The 14,613-nt window shown below is 44.4% G+C and overlaps 1 long non-coding RNA gene across 2 annotated transcripts; it reads right to left on the reverse strand.

The window, feature by feature from the left end:
• Positions 1–1,274: 1,274 nt before the first annotated feature.
• LOC103887220 lies at positions 1,275–13,231 on the reverse strand. Of its 2 annotated transcripts, none has more exons than XR_001892205.3 (7): positions 13,105–13,231; positions 10,619–10,824; positions 7,296–7,462; positions 3,978–4,059; positions 2,869–3,085; positions 2,352–2,528; positions 1,275–1,698 (listed from the first exon to the last, which is right to left on the reverse strand). It is a non-coding gene; the product is annotated as an uncharacterized LOC103887220 (long non-coding RNA). The 2 variants fall into 2 exon arrangements; XR_001892204.3 differs by having other exon boundaries at positions 3,874–4,059.
• Positions 13,232–14,613: the final 1,382 nt, after the last annotated feature.

Genomic DNA, 14,613 nt, shown 5'->3' on the forward strand with positions numbered 1-14,613 from the left:
ACAATCCAACCAATGTTTAAAATGACCATTTTGGCTGCTCTGTTGAGAATATACACTGGTGGTGGGGGGCATGAGGGAAGCAAGAGTGGATGCCTGGAGACCAGTGAGTGGCCTCCTGCAGTAAGTTCAGGCTGGAGGAAGTGGTGGTTGGACTGTGATGATCCTGGTGGAGACTATGGAAGTTGCACATTTCTGGAGATCTATATCTATATCTAAGATAGATAGATAGATAGATAGATAGATAGATAGATAGATAGATAGATTTATTTATTTTTGGAGACAGAGTCTTACTCTGTCACCCAGGCTGTAGTGCAGTGGCACGATCTCGGCTTACTGCAGCCTCTGCCTCCTGGGTTCAAGTGATTCTCCAACCTCAGCCTCCTGGGTAGCTGGGATTACAGGCACCCACCACCATGCCTGGCTAACTTTGTATTTTTAGTAGAGATGGGGTTTCGCCATGTTGGCCAAGTTAGTCTCGAACTCCTGATCTCATGATCCACCTGCCTCCACCTCCCAAAGTGCTGGGATTACAGGCATGAACCACTGCATCTGGACTGTTTCTGGATGTATTTTCACGGCAGAGTCTATAGGATTTCCTGTCAGATCAGGTGTGGGATATGTGAGAGAGGAATCAGAATGAATCCAGTTTTACAGTCTGAGTACTGGAAGGATGGAATTGTTTCCACCTGATCTGGGGAAGACTGTGGGGAGAGCAGGTTTGCTGGAAGTTGGTGGGCGGGTGGTGGTTGTTGGAATTTCAGGGGTTCAAATGTGGACATACAATGTTATTAATGTTTTGTTCACAGATCTAGCAAATAGTTCTGTGAATACTTGTCTTATATTCATGTAAACAGTGAAAATCCATGCAGTCTTAAGTACTCACCACATTCTGAGCCCCTTAGGCAGCCCCTGAGACTCCCCTTCACTTATGTTGCTATAGACAGATTAGACTGGGGATGGTCGCTGGGTACCCAGGCATCAGGGGCCTGTGATGACCACTTGTGAGGTCCCAGTTTCAAAGACGCTGTCCAGTGGGAGCAGCCCTTGTTGTGTACTTCTTCTTTTTTTTTTTTTTTTTTTTTTTTTTTTTTGAGACGGAGTCTCGCTCTGTCGCCCAGGCTGGAGTGTACAGTGGCCGGATCTCAGCTCACTGCAAGCTCTGCCTCCCAGGTTTACGCCATTCTCCTGCCTCAGCCTCCCGAGTAGCTGGGACTACAGGCGCCCGCCACCTCACCCGGCTAGTTTTTTGTATTTTTTAGTAGAGACGGGGTTTCACCATGTTAGCCAGGATGGTCTCCATTTCCTGACCTCGTGATCCGCCCGTCTCGGCCTCCCAAAGTGCAGGGATTACAGGCTTGAGCCACGGCGCCTGGCCTGTTGTGTACTTCTTAACCCATTCATGTTGTCTGCTGTGAGGAAATTTGATGTTAGAAAGAAGATAGAGGCAGATGGATCAGGAGCAGCAGAGGAAATACAGCAGAGGGAGAGAGAAAAACCTGGTTCCTGAAAATGGTGGAGTAACCAGAGCCGCCTGCTTCTGAGGTAGAGATGCTATGAGGTCACCAGGACTGCTTTTGAATTCCTGACCAGTGAGGAACCCTTCTTTATTTATTTTTGGGCTCCTCATGGGTTCTTGCTCTGCCATGTTGAGACACTTTCTTGTCTTCCTTTGCATGTCTACAATGTTCACAGCCATCACTGCAAGTAACATGAGACATAGGTTATTTGCAACAGGAAGGTACCTAAATATACATGATGATATGGTAACCTAGTATATGTTAAGGTGACATGGGAAATTAAACAGAGATGATAGAGTTCAAGCTTTGCTTTCCAAAGAGAACAAATATGATTCATAAATATAAGGATTATAGAAAGATACATTTCATTGTTTGTTAGGACATTCAGTCCCAAATATTTATTCAATACCATATGTGAGGCCCCAACTCATGCGTCTTGATGTGTCTTGGTGTTTCCATGACTCTAAATTAGATTCTTTTTTCTGTTTCCTAGATTTCACCTTTCTATATCTTTCCACATCTCTTCCCCGACCCCCATTTACCCTGTTTCTTCCTGATTTCCTCACCTAGTTAACTTTTTTTTTTTTTCCTGACCTTGACTACCTTTTTCACTATCAGCTCCAGCTCTGCTGTGTTGTTAGTTCTCATTAGGATTTTACTAGAAGTGGGTGTCTACATAACTCCTCAGAATGAATTGAACAGTAGATATTTGTAAAATGAACAAAACAACTTATCTTTTCCCATGTACTTTCTTGGTAGGGATGAACTTAGTCATGACAGAGATAAAGCAAAACACATCTACAAAGGCTAAGCCTGAATGATCATGATACTTACTGTTCAAAAACCTCTAGTGACTCTATGTCAGAACTGGGATGGTCTGTGATAGAAGAGTCAGTTGTGTGTCTTTCTACACACAGAAATTAGTTTTCTTCAGGGCAGAGACAATCTTATTTATCTTTGTATCTGTATTCCCATTGTGCCCTGCATGCAGTAGGCACATAATAAATGATCCTAGGGAATAAGTTGAAAAGAGTGGGATGAGTTGCTCATATCAAGTATTACATAGTTTAAAGTTATAGGCTTGAAAGTCAGTTTCAGCCCATGAGTAGCAGCTTCCAAAAAAGAAAACATCCTCTTTTGAAGTTTAGGCAGCGGATGATACTCACTGAGGAAACCATGATTAAGTCTCAGGAAACAGAAATACAAGATAAGACACAATCTACTTAATTAATCCGGATGGGTGGGCCTGATATTAAAGGCTTCTGATGTCAAGACCAACCTGAATCATAAACTACCCATTTGAATAACATCCTTCTACTTCCCCATCTTTATTCGCTGAAAAATATTTTACCTCGATGTCCTCTTTCCCACACCAACTCTTGGACCTTGTGATATTTTACGAGAGTCTGTAGAAGAATCCGTTCTTCAGATTTCCCAAAACTGGGTGAAAGATGTCCTCATGGAGTCAAAAGTGACTAACATGATTCCGAATGGGATTCTATTCTCAAAATGGCAAATTTCTGCCAACCGTATTTTAAAGGGGCATGGATGAAAATAATTCAGTAAGCCTATAAATAGAAAATAAAGTTAAGAAAAGAAGTCAAATTGTTGCATACTTCCCAAACACCAGCCTCCCTTCCCAACGAGCAACCAGATTTGCTTGGTGTCATAAACTGCTTCCTGCTCTTCAGGGAGCTGCCATTTCCTTGGCTGTATCTACCCACAAGTGTCAATTCCTGATAGCTTTGCTAGAGTGTGATAATAGAAAGCAAGGCTCTTTGAGAATTATTTTTAGGTTTTTTTTTTTTTTTTTTTTGACAAGGTCTTGCTCTGTTGCTCAGGCTGGAATACAGTGGCTTAATCATGGCTCAATGCAGCCTTGACCTCTGGGGCTCAAGCAGTCTTCCCACCTCAGCCTCCCAAGTAGCTGCAGCCACAGGTGTGTGCCACCATGCCCAGCTAAGTAAAAAGAATTGTTTTTGGTAGAGATGGGGTCTCCCTATGTTGCCCAGTCTTGCCTTGAACTCTTGGCCTTAAGCCATCCTCCTGCCTTGGCCCCCAAAGTGCTGGGATAACAGGCGTGAGCCACCATGCCCAGTCTCCAGGTATTTTTTGAACAAGGATGAAAAAGAATTAAAAGAATTAACAGGGTAGATGATTGGGGTGGGAGGGGAATCTTGAGGTAGCTGTGAGTGACCACTCTTCCTTATTTTTTCATATGCCTAAAGAAGGGGATCATTCATTCATTCAACAAACATTTACTGAGCTCTCCCTATTTCCAGAGACTGTCCTAGGTACTGAGGTTACATCAGTGAACAAAAGAGAAAGAAAATACAAATTCCTGCTTTTACGGAACTTATATTGTAGTGGGGGAAATTCTTCTTGTCATCTATTTCTTTCTCCCTTGTGATCAACGGATAAGCTTGTCAGACAAACTGAAGAAAAGAAGAGAAGATTTACTTCTGTCTTTGCCTCTGCTTTTGCCATCCTTTTCTCTCTCCTCGGATGTCCCAAGACTCCATGATTTTCATAGGGACTCCTCCTGTAAATAAATAAAGTTGAGAAAATAAATTCCCACTATTTGCAGTTTCATAGAAGGATGCCTAGAAGAGGCAGTACTAGCTCTTTCAGAGGGATAAACCTAAGTCATTATTTCTTGCCAGAACCAGAATCCTGTTCCCCACTTCTGCAGAAGACATTGTTTCATTGTTCCATCAGGCAGCTAGGTGTAAAATCCGGGGCTCATTGTTGATTTCTTTCTCTTTTCACCTTCAAATTCAATCACTGGTCAAGATCTGTGGGTACTATATCCCATGTCATTCTCATTCTCCCATCCCTCCCACCAAGCAGTCTAATTCCTCACTTATACTATTGTGATAGTCACCGACCTCCTTTCTCTCTTCTCTCAAATTCAGCCTCCATAATACCGGATTTACCATCCAAGGACCAGCTTCGATCATGCCACCTCCTTGCCTTTCAACAAGCTTCATTGGCTCCCCACTTTAAATATATTCTGATGTTCTTTCAGCGCTGCCCTAAAACATCTTTAACATTTTATCTACAACTTTTAAATTTTTAAATTTATTATTTACTTATTTATCTATTTATTTTTGAGATGGAATCTCGCTCTGTTGCCCAGGCTGGAATGCACTGGTGCAATCTCAGCTCACTGCAACCTCCGCCCCCTGGTTTCGAGGGATTCTCCTGCCTCAGCCTCCCTAGTAGATGGGACTACAGGTATGGGGCCAGCACGCCCAGCTAATTTTTGTATTTTTAGTAGAGACAAGGTTTCACCTTGTTGGCTATGCTGGTCTCGAACTCCTGGCCTCAGGTGATCTGCCTTCTTCAAAGTGCTGGGATTATAGGTGTGAGCCACCACGCGGGGGCCACCATTTTTTTATCCCAAGTTCCTGCCTGATATGACATATGGTGAGACGACATACTTTTCCTGGTATTTTCCCCAAGCTTTCCAACAACTAAACCTTTACTCCCACTTTCCTTCCTTTTGGAATTCCCCATTCACATCACTCCCATTTGAAATTCTGCACATGAGTTAAGATGAAGTCCAAACTTCACTTCCTTCCTGAAGTCCTTTCTGACCACTTACTGAACTGTGTTTCTCCTTGAGCACTCAGTTTATCTCGCAAGGTGGTTAATGCTTGCAGTCTTTTGTGTCTCCTCTCCCCTACTAGCAATCAGGGCATTGAGGCAGGTCGGTGACCTCTTCTTCTTTGTGTTCCTCTTACGACTTTACATATGGCTGGTGCTTTGACAAATGTTTGTTGAATTCTGGAATCATGGGGGATTTGAAGCACATGTGTGGGTCAGCGAGTGGGGCACATATGTTTTTCGTTTGGAACCAGGTGGGCTATAGGGATGTGTATTTTTTGTCAGGAGTGCTTTAGAGGTCATTTTTGTTGGGCTTGGGGTCAGCCATATTTGAAATGTTTCCATTGTAAAATGAGACAGAGAAGCCTAGGCCCATGGAGATAAGAGTGCTGTCTTTGGCTGTAATCCTGATTTATGAGAGGAGCTGACAAATAACTAGTGCTGAATAACGTTGCTTAACATTTCCCCCTGGTGTTGGCCAAAAGAGTAGTGGAGAGAGACAATTCATGTTCATTGAGTGTCTAAAATGTGCAGTGCAGGCGTTGATTGTGCTCAGTTCTTTTGTTTTGCTTTGTGTGTGTGTGTGTGTGTGGAACAGGGTCTCTCTTTCTCACCCAGGCTGGAGTGCAGTGGTGTGATCATGGCTCATTGCAGCCTTGACCTCCCAACTCAAGTGATCTTCCCGCCTCAGACCCCCTGTGTAGCTGGGACTACAGGTATGCAACATCATACCCAGCTAATTTTTGTGTTTTTTGTAGAGACAGGGTTTCACCATATTGCCCAGGCTGGTCTTTAACTCCCAGGCTCAAGTGATCCGCCTACCTCAGTCTCTCAGAGTCCTGGGATTATAGGTGTGAGTCACCACACTCAGCCTTATTATTATTATTATTATTTTTGAGATGAAGTCTTGCTCTGTCACCCAGGCTGGAGTGCAGTAGCGCAGTCATAGCTCACTACAGCCTCGAACTCCTAGGCTCAAGTGATCTTCCCCCCTCAGTCTCCCAAGTAGCTGGGACTACAGGTGATGTCACCATGCCCAGCTAACTGACAAAAAAATTTTGTAGAGAAGTTATGTTGCTTAGGCTAGTCTCCAACTCCTGGCCTCAAGTATTCCTCCCACCTCAGCCTCCCAGAGTGCTGGGATTATAAGTATGAGCCGCTGCACCCAGCCCTGCTTGGTTCAAAATAAAAATGATAGTGAACACTTTGGGAGTGCTTAATATGTGTCAGGCACTGCTCTCAGCACTTTACCTTTGTTAACTCGTGTCATTCTTATAACAGCACCATAAGCAGATGTTATTATTATGAGGAATTGAGACACAGAGAGGGCAAGTAACTTGCCCAAACTCACACAGCTGGTAAGAAGACATTCCGAACACAGGAAATCTGGTGCCAAAGAGCGGTTCTTAAACCTATTGCTACGCTAAATTTCATTCAATCTTTGCAGCCCCCCATAAGGTAGAGGATATAACCTTTACTACATAGATTTAAAAAACTGAGTCTCCGAAAGGTTAAACAGCTTCCCCATAGATATACATGCAATAAATGAGCCACCTGGAATGTCAGTTGAGTTTCTATCCATTGCCACAGGAGCACGCATGAGATTCTATTTTTTTTTCCCCAGTGCAGTCTGTAACAAATTATTATCTTCTTTTAAGAAGAGTCATGAAGACTGGAAGAATTACCCCAGGCTGAGGCCTTGCAAACAACTCTCTAGAGCTAGGTCAGAAGCTTCTTCCAGGTGAAATCTTTGTGCCCTCTTCTTTTATGCTGATTATAGTGATGATGATTCAGGCTCAAAAGATTTCCTGGAAATGAGTGTCCAGTTTTGAGTTAATGGCATGACATGCCCAATTGGGTCAGTGAGTGGACCTGTTGATTGTGAATTCCCAGGAAATCCCCTGAGAGCTGGTCACAGTTGGTTAGATAAGGACGTTCCTTTTCTCGGGTTTTTATGCACATTCTTGGAGGACTTTAGAAAATCAATTCAATTCATGTATGAAACTGGGAAATGCTCTATAACTTCTGCCCCATTATGTGCTTATCTCTCGAGAGTGTGTACCAGATGAGATTGCATGCCTACGTGTAGCACTTCTGTGCAGTCTGCATCTCTACAGGCAGTACAGCCAATGACAATATCATTTATGTGCACGACTGTCCATTACTCACCATATAATTCATGAAATGACCTCTTTCATTCATTTAGTATCTTGAGAATTATTTTAAAACATAGATTCTCCTCTGTCTGGAAGGTTTAAGCATGGCCCTGCTTAAAGATGGTAGATGAACCAGGTGCCCTGTTAGCCACCTTCTGATTCCCAGAGTTCTATAAAAGCCTGGAGGTAAAGAAAATGAACCCAATTTTAAACTGTCTTTGACAGTAAGAGCTAAAATAGAATAACTATCCAGTTCAGTATCTGTTCCTAGGTCTACTTTGACCAAGAAATGTGTCTTTTTTTTTTTTTTGCTCTTAATATTGTTTTTAATTGACACATAATTGTACACATGTATGGAGTATAGTGTTATTTTAATACACGTATATAATGTATAATGATCAAATTAGGGTAATTGGCATATCCATCACCTCATCTATCAAGCAAATGTGTCTTTGAGAGCCAGATGGGACAACAAATAATGATTGCGGTGGAACACAGCATTTTAAAGGTATACTTAGGTTGCTCTTTTGGAGATGCTATTGAGGGAGGAGGTGAGACTCAACTCCAGAGGTGGGAACTCAGACACTGGCCCAGATTGAAGACTAGCTAAAACAAGGCCAGGGCAGAAGCAGCTTTCCATAAGATATGCCCACCAGCCTGTCATGTCAGCTTACCATTGCCATGGCAACACCCAGAAGTTATGACCCCTTTCCACGGCAAGGACCCAATGACTTGGAAGTTACCCTTTTTCTAGAAATTTCTGCATAAACCACCCCTTAATTTGCATGCAATTAAAAGTGTGTATAAATGTGTCTGCAGAACTGCCCTGAGCTGCAGCTCTGGGCACATTGCTTTTGGGGTAGCCCTGCTCCACAAGGAGCAGTGCCTCAGCTGCTGCTGTGTACACTGCCGCTTCAATAAAAGTTGCTAACACCTCCGGCTTGCCCTTGAATTCTTTCCTGGGCAAAGGCAAGAACCCGCCTGGACTGAGTCCTAGTTTTTGGAGCTCGCCTATCCTGCATCACTATGAATGGCGCAAGTGCCAGTAGGGACACATTTAAAGACAGGCACGCATCTGGAATTTCAGCTGGCTAAAGATTAAAAATCTGGATTAAAAACTAATTTATGATAAAATGGAGGGCTAAGAAAAATCTATCAAGTATGAAGTACGTGGCTGGTTTCTGTGGTTGATTTTTTTAGCTAACTCCCAGAGGGCAATCCTGTCCCTGAGATGAACTACTCCAGCCCACCCTTACTCCCAGCTGGAGGCGAACTGCTCTCCTCTCTTTGGAACCTTGAAAGGATTTAGCCCTATAAGGTTAGAGTTGCTGGGAAGATACTCATTGGTATATTTGAAATCTCTCATGTCACAGGCTTCGAAGATATCTTGCTAGACAAAGGTAAACAGATATTTGAGTGAGTTTTTCCAAGATAAGCCTGCTCACTGTATTTCCTTTTTACCCATCTCACCTCCAGCTTTTTAACCAATATGATCTAGGATGTCAGAAAATCTGAAAATTTGCCAGTAGATTTGAGATCATTTGAAGTTATAAGAGAAGCTAATTCTTCAATTCTTTTAGTTGTTTTTTTTGTTTTGTTTTGTTTTCGAGACAGGGTCTTGTTCCATTGCCTAGGCTGGAGTGAAGTGGTGCGATCATAGTTCATGGCAGTCTCAAATCCCTGGGCTCAAGCATCCTCCCACCTCAACCTCCTGAGTAGCTGGGACTATAGGTGTGAATCACCATACCTTGCCTCTTAGCACTTTTTGAGAACATTTCACCTAAATGGAAAGAACTCTGAACCTGGCAATAGGTTAAAAAAGGTACATGGGTGAAAGGCTATGCTGTGAGATGGAGCACCTGGTGTTTTTTACTTTATGCACTGGTAATGTTCGCTGGGATTAAGGAGATGATTTTGTGTGCCTGGTTCTGGTACGACATTTGGAGCGAATCCCTTAGCTCCATTGTTAAAGGTGAACTTACCTTTAAAAATGAAATGACGCAGATCTTTCTTTTGGAACCCCTGATTTCTCTTTCTTTATCCAAATTCCCCTCACACAAAAAGAAAGAGTCATGGAAATTCTTCCATTGTAGGAAAGCAAGGTCACATGATATATAGTTCTGAAGATTTAGGTTAAAAAATTGAGACCTGACCCTTAATGGCATGGAAGATGCCCTTAACAGGTTGTGCTATCTCCAAGGAAGCCGGCTGTGTGGTCTTGTGAGCGATCACTGCTGGGAGCTTGGGCTTAGGTGCTCGCCGCCAGCAGCAAGGACCCCCTTCCTCCTGTGGTTCTCACCTATGGGGGCCCCTGTAGCTTTGTTTAATGTGTCCATTAGGCCCTCCATAAAACACATGGTAAGATGGAGCTAGGAGTACAAAAGTTTTAATGAGAGAAAAGTTCTGTGAAAGATAGGGAGAAGCAGCAGGACAGTGCAGGGAAAGCCTCAGACTGCTATACAGATCTGATTGTCTTGGCCAACCCAGTTGGGAGTTCTCAAAGGTTGCCCATTAGTTGGGAGTTCTCAAAGGTCCCATATTGGGCAGAAATGACCAGGTCCTAGTCTACCTGCTGTGCTGAGACTGGGAGCCTCTGAGGATGAGTGTAGCCAAGACTTAAAAGCCTAGGTGAAGCCTGGAGTTTCTAACAGCTCTAAGCTGTCAGTTAGCTATACTCCTTGCAGCTGCCAGCAAGTGATTGTTGGAGGGAGATATGAACAGCACACCCCATGGCTGCCACAACTGGCACTGTTATTGGGGGCCGCCTGTTATTTTCAGCCTCACTTTTTCATCCTTGGGCTTATCCAAGGCCTTTTTTTTTTTTTTTTTTTTTGAGATAGGGTCTTGCTCTGTCTCCCAAGTTGGAGTGTAGTGGCACGATTTGAGCTCACAGCGGCCTCTGCCTCCCTGGATGAAGCAATTCTCCTGCCTCAGCTTCCTGAGTAGCTGGGATTATAGGCATGAACCACCATGCCCGGATAATTTTTTTATTTTTTAGTAGAGATGGTGTTTCGCCATGTTGGCCAGGTTGGTCTTGAACTTCTGACCGCAAGTGATCCATCTGCCTCGGCCTTTCAAATTGCTGGGATTACAGGCATGAGCCACCATGCCTGGCCTATATCCAGTGTCTTTATCATAAGGTATGGTGAAAATATAATGGATTATGAATCTGACAACCTGAATATCATTTCCTATTGCTTTGCTAAAAATTTTGGATCTGGTGGACAATTCAACTCACTTTTCTGTGTCTTTGTGAAATCTCCAAGGTCCCTCCCAACCATGACACTTCAAAGTTTATGATTTGTTCCAGGATTTCCAAGATTCAGCATAACATACCTGTTGTCATCCCTTCCAGGAACTGTGGCTTTTCTGACCTGGCCCAGGAGTTGAGAATGGTGATGGTTCATGGCCTTCAGTGCTCTTTGGTCTCACCTACTCTTGTTCCTTTTCAGTTCATGTGGATCCGTGAAATGGAAGTTCTCCATTCCATGTCCCTGCCTTCATTCCTTCTAGCCTTTGCATTGTTGTAGACAGTCACTATACTAAATTTGAAGGAAGCAAAGATGACAATGATATAGTCTCTGCTCTCGGGGAGTCTGGTGGAGGGGTCATCATGAACATGCAATTGCTATAGAGTGCTGAGGGTCATGGTCTGCGTGGGTGCTGTGGGAGCTTATGGGGTTCAGGACATCCTACTGCAAAATATGGCACCTTGGCACTTGAGGAAACACAGAATCAGGCCATAGACTCTAGAAAGAATCCTCCTCATCCCTGATCCTCTGAAAAGGGACATAAAACCTAGCTGAATTTCCCTTAAAATAGGTCATAAGACCCTCATTCCATAGGAGTCCTCCCTCTACCCAGAGAAAAAGGATATCCTCATGTCTGATGACACAGAGGTGCCAAGAAGAATCTGGACAAACAAGCCTTGCCAGTTTCCCCCAGTTCATTACCATTAGATCACACCTTTTTTTTGTCCTCCAGTCACACTTCTGCATGACTGTCCATAAAAACATGCAGGTCTCCATGTTTCTTTGGGTTTCTATTTCTGAAGACTCCCATGTCACATAAAAGTTAAATAAATGTGTATGGTTTTCTCTTGTTAATCTGTCTTTTGCTGTGGGGGCTCAGTCATGAAACTTGCCATGCCTGAAGGAATCAATCTTTTCTTCCTTGCAGAGCACTTTAGTATGGGAGTCGGGGGCAGGGGTAAAGGGAGGCTGTCCAAAGGCAAAGTCTAAGCTGAATCCTGATGGATGACTAGGAGTTCCTCAGACAAGTGTGGTGATGGGAAGGGGTGTCATTGAGCAGGTGCAGAGAGGGCATTCCAAGTGGAAGACACACAAGTGCAAAGCTTTAATAGGGAGCGAGGAGAAACTAGAAATTACTTAGAGTGGTAAGGCACAAAGTGGGATGAAAAGGGAAATCAGAGGGTGTTACTTTAGGGCCCCCAAGAAAGCCTATCCTCAGGGAAATGGGAAGCCAGCAGTGGCTGGAACAGCAACAACAACAAAGATTGGCTTTCTCACACCTGGTCCTGATGACCTGACTATGCCCCTATGGCTATGACTCTTGTGAGCTGTGCTCTCGGGCCGTAGATTTTCAGGAGAGAGGTGGATGTTGCTAGGGGAATGTGATTAGCAGGCAGTGGAGATGGTAAGTTTGACTGTCTCGGCAACATTCTGAGGTCTGTTTTTCCTCCTAGGCGGCAGTCACAGGAATTATTTAAATCAATGTCATTTCAGGGTTGAGGCCTCCCGTGGAGATGGTAAGTTTGACTGTCTCGGCAACATTCTGAGGTCTGTTTTTCCTCCTAGGCGGCAGTCACAGGAATTATTTAAATCAATGTCATTTCAGGGTTGAGGCCCCCAGCACATTGTAACGGAAAGTGCACTGGCTGGGTTAAGAGGCCTGATTGCTCATTGAGGTGGCACTGTTTACAACCTTGAATGACGCTGCTGGGGTTCAGAACACAATACCCCAAAATATGACACTGTGGCATTTGAGCAAACAGCAGAAGCAGGAAAGTCTCTCTCGCCTTCCCTTGTCCTTCTCCCCTGAAGCAGGTCATAAAATCTAAGAAGTTGTTGACCTTCCTCTGAAGCAAGTCATAGGCTCCTCATTTGAGAGGTGCCATCCCTATACCTGGAGGAAAGGAGCTGAAGACACAGAAATGCCCTGAAGAATCTGAACAAACAAGACTTGCTAAGTTCCCTCTGGGGTTATTGCCATCAGATCACAGCCCCTTGTCCAATCATACGTTCCCAGCACTGTCCCCTCTTCATCAAACCTAAGAATAAAAACACACAGGTTTCCCTGTTCTTTTGGGACATTGCCAAAGTCTCCTATGTCAGGTAAAATTTTTTTTAAAAAGTTTGTTTGGAGACAGGTCTTGCTCTGCCACCCAGGCTTGGAGTGCAGTGGCACAAACACAGTTCACTGCAGCCTTGACCTCCCGACTCCTGGGCTCCAGCCATCCTCCTGCCTCAGCCTCCCATTTAACTGGGACCACAGGCATGCACCACCACGGCTGGCTGTATTTTATTTTTTGTAGAGATGGAGTCTCTCTGTGATGCCCAAGTTGACTTTGAACTCCTGGGCTCAAGCAATCCTCCCACCTTGGCTTCTTGAAGTGCTGGGATTATAGGTGTCAGCTACTGCGCCTGGCCTAAATTTTAACTTAAATGAATTCGTATGCCTTTCTCTTGTTAATTTGTCTTTTGTTATTGGGGCCTCGGCCACAAACCCCTGAGCAGCGGCTGAGAAAACATATTTTATCCCTTACAACTCTGGCAAGTAGCAATCTTTTTCAGTTTACTTACTCCCAGTGCCCTTTCCGCTTTAGAATAAGGTCCGCTGATTGAGTCAGATGCCTTCCCACCTTGTCCAGTGACTTGTGTACCTGGCGGTGGTTCTGGGCCTTGTGCTCTACCAGCATCACCTGGGAACTTGCTAGAAATGCAAATTTATTGTGCTCCACTCCAGACCTAGTGAATCAGAAATCCTGGGGGGGAGTAGGGGGTGGGGACTCAGACATCTGTTTTAAGCAGGCCTGCAGGCGATTCTGGCGAACATTAAAGTTTGATAATCACAAATATAGGGTAAACTTTACTAAAAATTTGCCGCAGCAAACGAGAAAATACCAATTTAGCTCTGTTTGCTGCAGCTTCGCAGTTTTACCGGGAGAGGGCGCTGACGGACCTGACTTTTGCCTTGTCTCGCAGTAGAGCCCAACTGGAGGGTAAACAGCAGCCACAGTAAGTTCTGTTGCAGAAATAAATTACAAATACATATAGGAAAAAGGACTTCAAAAGGCTGCGGCATCAAAGTGTCAGTTACAGAGAAGGCAACGCTCAGAGTTGCAGGTGGAGCAGCGGGGCTGCATCAGCGTCTCAAATTCCGAAAACATTTTGGGCTGAAGTATTTCTTTGTAGCATTTCGTGGAGCCCCTTTCCTTTGATATACACTAGCCTTCCGACTTGCCTTTGTTCTTTTTTACAAGTCAGGTTTTATCGCTGACAAGCTCCAACGCGTCAAAGGCGTTAGATCTGAGGGCTGCAGCAGCCTTCGCGGTTCCGCATTGAGCTCCTTCCTGCAGCCCACTGCGGAGGTCACGGCTACGTGTGGGCAGGGAAGGCCCCCTACCCACTTCCTCATTCGGACCCGCCACCCTTAGCCCGCGATCACCTTTTGATCTCTTGTGTTGCACTGGTGTCCCCCCTGTTTCTCCTGCAGCTTCCCTGGAGTCCCTCATTGTGGAGCTGTTTACGGCCCCATTCCCTGCACAGCGGGATTTTGCACCCGAAAGAGGCCCTGAGGGCCAGAACTTAATACAACCTTGAATACCGGGGCAGGGAATGGGGGTAAGAAAAAAAAACTCCCACTGGTCCTCTTCTCTCTCTCTGGCACTGCATATTCATCTTGCCACCAAGTCACACCCTCATCAGGAAGTCTGGTTTTGGGGGTAGTGGGCACAGGACGATTTGGGGGATTTTTGCATTTGTTTGAGCTACACGGAAAGAGAAACATTTAACTCCTGAAAAGAATCAGCATATCAGGTGCCTTATTACACCGTGTGTATGTGCTATGGAGCAGTTTAGAAACCTTTCTGCAGTCGTGTTCTGCAGATTTCATCCCAACAGAAAATTGCATCTTCCAAAAAATGTAGTTCAAAATAACAAGGCTTCATTAGTTTTTAAATGACCAGTGCATTTCTTTCTCTTGGGGGAGCGGGGCAGGGAAGGGGATTGTGTGGAGATCTGTACTAGGAAACGAATGCCTGTAGGTGTGGGAGAGACATGTTTTATAATTTTATGAATATACAAGGGATA

This window comes from Papio anubis, chromosome 1 (assembly GCF_008728515.1).
Source record: "Papio anubis isolate 15944 chromosome 1, Panubis1.0, whole genome shotgun sequence".
Taxonomy (NCBI): domain Eukaryota; kingdom Metazoa; phylum Chordata; class Mammalia; order Primates; family Cercopithecidae; genus Papio; species Papio anubis.